At 41.8% G+C, this 8,717-nt stretch overlaps 1 pseudogene across 2 annotated transcripts; it reads left to right on the top strand.

The window, feature by feature from the left end:
• The first annotated feature begins 1,749 nt into the window (after positions 1–1,749).
• LOC148039698 (pentatricopeptide repeat-containing protein At3g12770 pseudogene) lies at positions 1,750–8,147 on the top strand (annotated as a pseudogene). 2 transcript variants are annotated; one of them, XR_015693164.1, is made up of 3 exons: positions 1,750–3,725; positions 3,808–3,925; positions 4,548–8,147. The product of XR_015693164.1 is annotated as a pentatricopeptide repeat-containing protein At3g12770 pseudogene, transcript variant X2 (transcript). The 2 variants fall into 2 exon arrangements; XR_015693163.1 differs by having other exon boundaries at positions 1,750–3,707; positions 4,548–8,146.
• Positions 8,148–8,717: the final 570 nt, after the last annotated feature.

Below are 8,717 nucleotides of genomic sequence, written 5' to 3'. Positions count from 1 at the left end.
CATACAAAAATAATAAATAAATATCAAGCGCTTTGATAAATAAGCGCGACAAAATATAGGCGCCATGCCTAAGATATGCGCCCATCAAAATATTGACGATAACTTTGAATACAAGCTATCCTCCAATGCTTTCCACTGCCACCGTTGTTATCTCTACACATCAACTGAAGCATTCACAATCGTTAGTAAAATAATACAATTAAATCGACAAAAGTGAATACCTAGTAGTCTTCAGCTACATAAACAAATTGGTTAGAAATCAATCCTAACCTTAATTTATCACGAGTGCGCACTCTAAACTCATAAAGGTTTATTAATTTAAATATGTATTTTGCGGAATCACCCGCTATGGAATCACCCATGTACACACTAAATTAACAAAACGCACGAAAAGGATAGGCGTCCCCATCGACTTCTCGCACAAAGAATCCACTTTGTGTATGAGCCCCGGTAATAAAATCTTACGGAATCCACCGTAAAACCTCACGGAATCCACTGTGGCATGGAATCCACCGTGGCACAGAATCCACCATAGAATATGCCTCTTGGCATCATTGTTATAACAGTCCAAAACTGAAGCTTAGTACTCAAATCCAATACCAAGAGTGGAAGGATCAATGCCAAGCATCAAAACCAAGTGTATAAGTGCTTGTATAACTACCCAATGAAGAAGATATGTTGTAGGAGATAAAAAACGCGAGTTGTTACAAAAAAAGGGCATGTTTCACATAACATGCTGCTACACCAGTAGGGTGAGGGCTATAGGGGGCTGCTCCAACTTGCTGAGAAGGCTCAAAGAGTGCCCAAGAAGAATGCAACCAATAGGGAGCTTGAACGGAGTGGCTATGGCTGCCAACAAAGAGATGACTGCTGTAGGTATTCAAATAGAAGCTGAGAGTGTGCTGGACCAAGCTCGAGCTTGCGAAGAAGAAGGCTCTGATACCAGGGAGGTGAGCCTTGAAGTGGAAGCATGAGCGGGAGCAAGAGCTATGGTGGAGGGAGTAAGAGCAAGAGAGAGAGAAACATACAATGTGGGAACTTCAACAGTCACAATGTGTGACTGGCCTTCCCTTTACTCAAATGTCACGGAAAGAATAAAGAATGAAGTGACAGTGATGGGCACTTGCTACTTATAGTGTGTAGGTGCGCAACTGTTAGTGTAGTAATACATGGGTGGCTAGGCAGATGTGCCTATACCCCTAACAAGACAAACAACATTGAGAAATGAATCCAACAACACCGAAGAAATCCCATCAAAAAAATGAAGAAAGACATAGAAACATTCCGATTGTTGGAGGATAACTTCGAGGTTGACATAGAAGCAATAGTTGATAGCATAGATAAGGCTAGGAATTTAGAGTAGGCCACTATCCATAAGAAAAATGCAACCGTGACAGGGTACAACTACCTATATAGACACCCAACAAGATGTAAAAAGTATTATTTTTTGAAGAGAAGAAACTTCATTTAATATAGCAAAAAAAAAAGTAAATGTACAAACTCACGATCATTGACTCTAGCTATATAAGTATATAAATTCTCTTTTCGACATTCTCCATGTATTTAAACATCGCTAAAACTTACTTACAAATGTACTTCACTTTGAAACACGACGCATGCCTATATACCATCAGCAAAATTGCTACATAACAGACATGCAAGAATCGCATATCGAACTTCCTACTCTTTTGCTAGGCTGCACATGTCAAGTTTCAACCTAGTTATTTTAGAGGAGTGACTTTTTATTGGAGATTGGAATATAGTGCCAATGAAGCAGAGCACACACATGCAAGAGATCATGTATATGTTGCTGAGTTAGCAGCAGAAAGGCAAGGCTTGAGGCCCTCGGCATGACATGAATTCCTGGCTTGAGACCCTTGGCATGACATGAATTCTTGGTTTGATAAAGGTTGCGACAATCTCACCAGGGAACCAGCACGCGTGTGGAGAGGCAGGCTGTAATGGAGCTAGCCCTGCAGATCCCGATCCCTACATCGCCATGCTCAACAGCGGACCAGGACCGTGACTCTATCGTTTCGGCCCTCCTGCAGAACACCATCTCTCTCCCTCAGGGGAAGCTCCTCCACCTTCGCATCAGGAGAATCGGCCTCCAGCACGATACCTTCCTTGGGAACCTTCTCATCTCCATGTACAGCAGATGTGGATCGCTCCAGGATGCCCTCTCTGCCTTTGATGACATCGGCCGCCCCACCATCGTGTCGTGGAACTCCATGCTCGCTGCCCTCTGCAAGCACGGGTCGGTCCCTGATGCCCTTCGCTTCTTTGAGAACATGCAGCATTCCGGCTTGCAGCCTGACATAGCCACCTTCATGCCCCTGCTTGGCATCTGTGCTGCGCACTCTGCTCTTGCCGAAGGCAAGCATGTGCACCTCCATATCATCGAGTCTGGTCTGCACGTGGACCTCAGCCTAGAGAATGCACTCATCCACATGTACGCCAAGTGCCAAGCGCTTCACCTTGCAGCACATCTGTTTGAGAAGATGCACCGGCGCAATGTTGTGTCATGGACGGTCATGATCGCCGCTTGCGTGCAGAATGGACACGGTGGAGATGCTCTCCAATTGTTTCGTAATATGAAGCAAGAGGGCATGGAACCAGACACAGTCACATATGTCACACTACTCAGTGGTCAAGAATCACTTACGTGTGGTGAAGAGTTGCATGCCTCCATAATTGAATGTGGCCTTGGCTCAGAGATCATCATAGGGAATGCCCTTATAAATATGTATGGGAAATGTGGAGCTTTAAGCAATGCTCGCAAAATATTCCAATACATGCCTATGCGCAATGTGGCCTCATGGAATGCCATGATGGCAGTACACTCCAGTCATGAACAATTAAAAGAGGCTATGCAACTGTTCCATCTCATGCTACACAATGGAGTGAAACCTGACAACATCACTTTGAGTTGCTTGTTGATTGCATGCTCCACACAAGCAGCTGTAGTGGAGGGTGCAGCCATTCATTCTTACATTATTGATAGTGGGTTTGAGCCAGATAATGGGACTGAGAGTGCTCTTATCAACATGTATGGAAAGTGTGGGCTCATAGAAGAGGCTCAAGCAGTTTTTGACATGATGCGTCATCATGATGTTGTCTCTTGGACGGCTATAATTGCATCATATGCACAACATGGGCTCAGCCAAGAGTCTTTGCAATTATTTCAGCAAATGCAACAAGAAGGCATTAAACCTAATGAGGTTACGTTTCTATGCCTTCTCTCAGCATGTGACCATGCTGGCCTTGTGGAGGAAGCTCTGTTTTTCTTTCAAGCAATGACTGCTACATACCATATCACACCAACCCTCAAGCATTATTCTTGCATCATTGATCTTCTAGGACGTACTGGATGGTTGATTGAGGCAGAGTCTATACTTTCTGAAATTCCTTTCAAAGCTGATTTGCAATTGTGGATCACCCTGCTTGGAGCCTGCAAAACGTACAATGATGTGAAGCTAGCAGAATGCATAGTAGAAAAGGTTTTTGAGCTAGATCCACAGAATGTGGCAGTATACACTTTGCTTTCAAATACTTATGCAGCAGCAAAGATGTGGGATGATGTGGAGAGAGTGAGGCAAAAATTGATTGAACGTGGCGTTGACATACCAGATGGTATTTAAGTTCTGAATGCACGGATCTTCCTTCCAAGACACTTTGCAGAGGCAGTGTATGCCAAGTGAGATGTGGTAATAAGTAACTTTCAGGTTGGGAAGCAGACAGGTTTATTAATGATTTACATAGTAGTCCTTCATAGTGCTTATTTTGTACTTTGTATTTTATGTCCAGGCTTTTTCCTGAGGTGGAGTTGCAGACAACTATCTCTATCAGAGGTAGTGAAATCAAAGAAACAGCAGGAGTGTAACTCAATGATCCTCAGGCAGCAGACATTGAACAGTTTAGTCAGGTAATTTAATGCTTCTGCATGCACTTTTTTTTTATATGTGTGATGCTGATTCACTAAGGCCACAGTTAAAGCACTTGATTGACATGCATTTAACATCATTACACTTCCATGACTGGAGAAGCTGATTTATTCTTTGACCTTTCACAACATTCATGAGAACAGTCTTGCAGTAATTCTTTACACTTCAATGAATTGAGAAGCTGATTTGTTCTTTGACCTTTCACAACATTCATGAGAACAGTCTTGCAGTAATTTTTGAACCTAACTTTCTATTTCAGGATTCCAAATCCTTCCCAGATTGCACTTCATACTTAGAAATTGCATCTGCAGTTGAATGAATTCTCAAAGCAACATAAGTTTCAAGTATCCTGTGTAAGTTAGCATGTTTTGACCCTCGCCATTCACAAGAAAATACATTTGATGTTGAATGAGTGTCTGCATAACTAGTAATCTAAGCATTTTCTGTAAGTTCTCATGTTTCATCCACTTCACTGTGCTGTACAAGTTATCATGTATTCTTTTTTGACATTAAGCAGAAGATGAAAAAGAAGAAACTGAAAAGAGATTCTTGTCAGCATAGTAAGGATGTCTGAAGTTTCACTTGCAAATATTGTTTGTGCAGGACGATGCATTCCCTCAATAGAAATCACTTGAAGTCCTTGAGCATGCAGTTAATGATACTGATGAGGTCAGAGTATATCCTAATAAAGTTTCGAATGCAAAAAGTTCTCTGTGGAGCCAGTTCAAGTCATCTTTGTTCCTAATGTCCTTCTTGAGACTGTCTGTTCAGAGAAGGAAATTTGTCAGGCAGAGGTAGTTTGGAACAAGAAGATCCCACAATAAACTTTTTCATGATTGATTCACCAACAGATTCCGGCTGCACAAGTGAAACTGCAATATCAAGCAAAAAGCTTAGAGAGAGAAGATGGAATTCAGAAAGCAGAAGATAGTGTGAAAGAGGGAAAAAAGCTTCGATGGGAAGTAACAGCAGAGGCAACAAGCAAGAGCAAAGGTATGGTAGATGTGCCAATGGTAGGTCTGGTAGCAGTTAAACCACATGCAGAAATAAGCCCCAATGCATTCTACCATAAAATAGCCTCCGAGTGAAAGCTCTGAAGCAGTAGCTCCAAAACTGAAGGAGCAAGAAGTGGAGGTTGTAGATAACCAAAGATTTACTGAGAAATTCAATTGTAAGGCAGATCCTCTACAGCCACCATTGACTTATTAATATCAAGAAGAAACCTTGGACGACTCATATCCAGGCCAAGAACAGGGCAAATATACAGATCTCATCCTCATGGCAACCATCTTTGAACTACTCAGAGAACTGCCAGCAGCTGTACATATAGAGCTTGCAATACCATACAAATATGAAGAAAAAAGTACAAGCTGAGAGAATCTCAGTTGACTAGGGCAACTTATGTCTCATGCCAAACAGCAATCCAGCCAAAATGCAAATTTTGGGATACTTACACATGCATTAACCAGTGAGGATGGACAGGTGTCTCTGAGACAAGCCAGCAGGTTATGAAGTCACACAGGATGTGATAGTAGTCAATGCAGAAAAGGAAGAAGCCAAGGTTACAGAGATGTAATGCAACAATTGATGTGGGTTATTCATATAGACAAGCAGTTAGTGTAGCTTACAAAACTACAAATACCTAGCAAGTAGGTATGGGTGCAAAAGAGAGATGATGAAACCCAGAAAGAAATGCTTTGCATAGATGAGAAAGATCAAGACCAACAGGCAGCATTCACAGATCTGTCCTGATCTGTGCAGCAGTTGAGCTAGAAGAGAAAAATAACGTCAGTGAAGACTGTTAAAGAGTCATGACAGTTCCTGAATTACTAGCAGGGCTGTGTGACCTGAACCAGGTGGCAGGTGTCCAGAGAAAGAATGTCCTAACTGAAGACTGCAAATTTGTATTTTACAACAAGATTCCCGGGCCAACAATCAAGCCAGATGTCCAAGAACAACAGGTAGATGTCAAGGAAAAGGACCTCCATGAGGAAGAGCTCGTTCATATTGTTAAAAAAGAGTCGTTATAGGACACGTTTAACCTAAATCCTGACACACACAAGCAACTGATAACAAGTATGAAGGAGGAAGCAGCAACTGTTAACACTAGCTTCCATACAGAAGAAAAGCCACCTTACCTGCCTGTTACAATTACTGCAGTGATAAGTGGGGAGTAGAAAAGAGATGACACACAAGTAGCCAGGGATGCACACCAGGAAGATAAACAAGTCAGCAGCAGCTATCAATGTGGAACTCCTTTGCACTTTGATTGTGTATGTCTCAGAGAGGATCTGTTGTGTCTGTTGTATTGGCTCTATGCTTGATGGCCCAGAGCCATCCTGCGTCTTCTAATTTTGTAATCTTGTACTTTTTTGGTGATTAATACAATTACCTATTATGAAAAAAAAGAGGGAACTCCTCCAGAGTTGTTTTTCAAAGAGGAAACTAAAGCAATGATGGAGAGCCTGGCCAACTTTTATAAAGAGAGCACATGGGAACCAATTGTCCAAGATGTCCAGGAGCAGGATGTTCCCAATAAATAAGGTTCAAAGACCATTATGAAAACTTCTGAAAAGTAATGGACAATGAGGAGCAGGATGTCCACCATAAACCAAGATCAGAAGGAAACAACCTTCAACAAGACAAGGATGATGAGTGGCTATGGAGGGGTTCAGAGTAAAGAGGAGCAGGTTATTTACACAGACACAGACTGAAGAGCAACGCATGCAACCCATGCCAGAAGCTTACACAGTTATACCTCCGTGTAGCAATAGGCTCAGATCACACTCAACCAGATAAGCCAAAAGATGTGTGTACAGAAACTGTAACCAGAAGTAATCTGTCTGGATGAAGAAAAATACAAAAAATCAGAGGCCTAAGGCTTAATGAGAAAGAACACTAAGCAAACGAATTTTCCACTACAAAGTGATCCCAAATGATTTCTGTGAAGAGAGGACTTACAATCTGATTACTGAAATTACAAAAGATGTGAGCGGCATCATGGATGTGCAATAAGCAGATGAAAATCTCCAGCAGGATGTTGGTGAGAAGAGAAGTGACAAAGCATTGGCACTGGGAAGGAGCAAGAGGAGCCAGCAACCACTATAATTGAGCGATGCTATCAGGAAGCAAAGGTAACTCCAGTTGAAGAACAGGGAGAGAACCTCAATATTGTGGCCTTAAAACAGCTATAGATCCCTCAAGCTCTCGAAGGGCAAAATTGTGGCAGACTTCACCAGGGCTACCATGAGCAGGAATTATAGCCAGTTGGTACAATCAGGGAGACCGAGGAATGGCAGACACAAAATGAAGAAATGGTGTGAGATGAGGAATAGCAGCAGAAAGACCATGCTCAAGATGGACTTTATACAGCCAATGTTGATGCAGTAGAGCATGACACCAAGAACATTGTAGACACTCATTGGGCCAGAGAACATTGTAAATGCAACATAAGGTCAAATTGATCAGAAAGCAAAGGCTATGGGAGTCAAAACTGATTAAAGACCAAAGGATACGGATCAGAATGAAGATGGACAAAGAGTCTATGGTAACAGTGGAATTCCCTGATGAACAGACAAATTGTGCAGGAACTTGCACATTGTGAAAATGCTCTCACATGGAGAGCGACCTACTATGTAAGCTGCAAAAATTACCAATTTCAGCTCTCGTGACTTTTGCACTTGATCTAGATCTGTTTTCCCGACTGTTTGATAATGCCATGTTTCTTCAAAGGGTTCTGTGCATTAGATTGCAGTAAAGTGAAGATTTCACCTCTTCATAGGTTTCCCCCAACTATTATGTATGTATGTATGTATGTATACAACATCCACTCTGACCGCTCTCCATCCCAAATGTCCCACACATGCATGTGCGCATCCCATCATTACTCATAGCTTATGAGGATGTTTTTATGGTGCATATTCTCTGCCTATCCATATATTAAGAACATGATGTTAATATGCACTTCATACAACAAATGTTGGTGCAATAGGGCAGACAATGCTATTGGGCCAAAGGACACCGTAAGTGCAATACAAGAGCAAATTGATCAAAAGCTAGAGGCTATGGAAGTTAAAACTGATTAAAAACCAAGGGATAGTAATAAGAAAGTTGAGGACCAAGAGCCTATAGTTATAGTGGAATTCCTTGATGAACAGACAAACCATTGCATGTATGTATTGAGAAGCACATAGATTGTTAAAATGCACTTACATAGAGTGCCCTACTATGTAGGTTGTAAAATTACTATTTTTTAGTTATTGTGACTTTTGTACCAATTATATAGAGTATTTTGACTCCCCCCAATCCAAACCCACCCACCCCCCACCCCACCCCACCCCACCCTACCCATACACACCCCCCTTGGTAACATTAAGGGCTTTGTAGTTATACCATGAGGTTGCCTATAGATGCACTTATATATGGAGTAGTCACTCAAGCTCTACTTGTGTCGTGATTTTACATGTGATTCCTTAGGCTCAGTGGCACTCACGTGTGACATCAAAAGGGTGTTATCTTGAGATGTGTCTCAATGTTGTATCTTTCGATATCATGAATACAAGGATTCTTTATTGATATATATGGCGTGCTTTTTTGTTGTGCCATTTTTGTACCTCATGATAGGTTGCCATTAGAAGTCTCATAAAGGTCCATAACAATTGGTATCAGAATAACTCTAGTGTAGAGTAAACTACCTTAGTAGGGAAGCAAGCTCACAGACGCAGGGAAGATCCTAGCACAACACAATGCGATGATCCTGATACAATACAACAT

The sequence above is a fragment of the Lygodium microphyllum genome, chromosome 2 (genome assembly GCF_053477565.2).
Source record: "Lygodium microphyllum isolate KBCC chromosome 2, Lygodium_microphyllum_v1.1.10, whole genome shotgun sequence".
NCBI classification, from domain to species: domain Eukaryota; kingdom Viridiplantae; phylum Streptophyta; class Polypodiopsida; order Schizaeales; family Lygodiaceae; genus Lygodium; species Lygodium microphyllum.
Note: the sequence above shows the minus strand (reverse complement) of the source record. Positions and strands in the feature narration are given on the sequence as shown.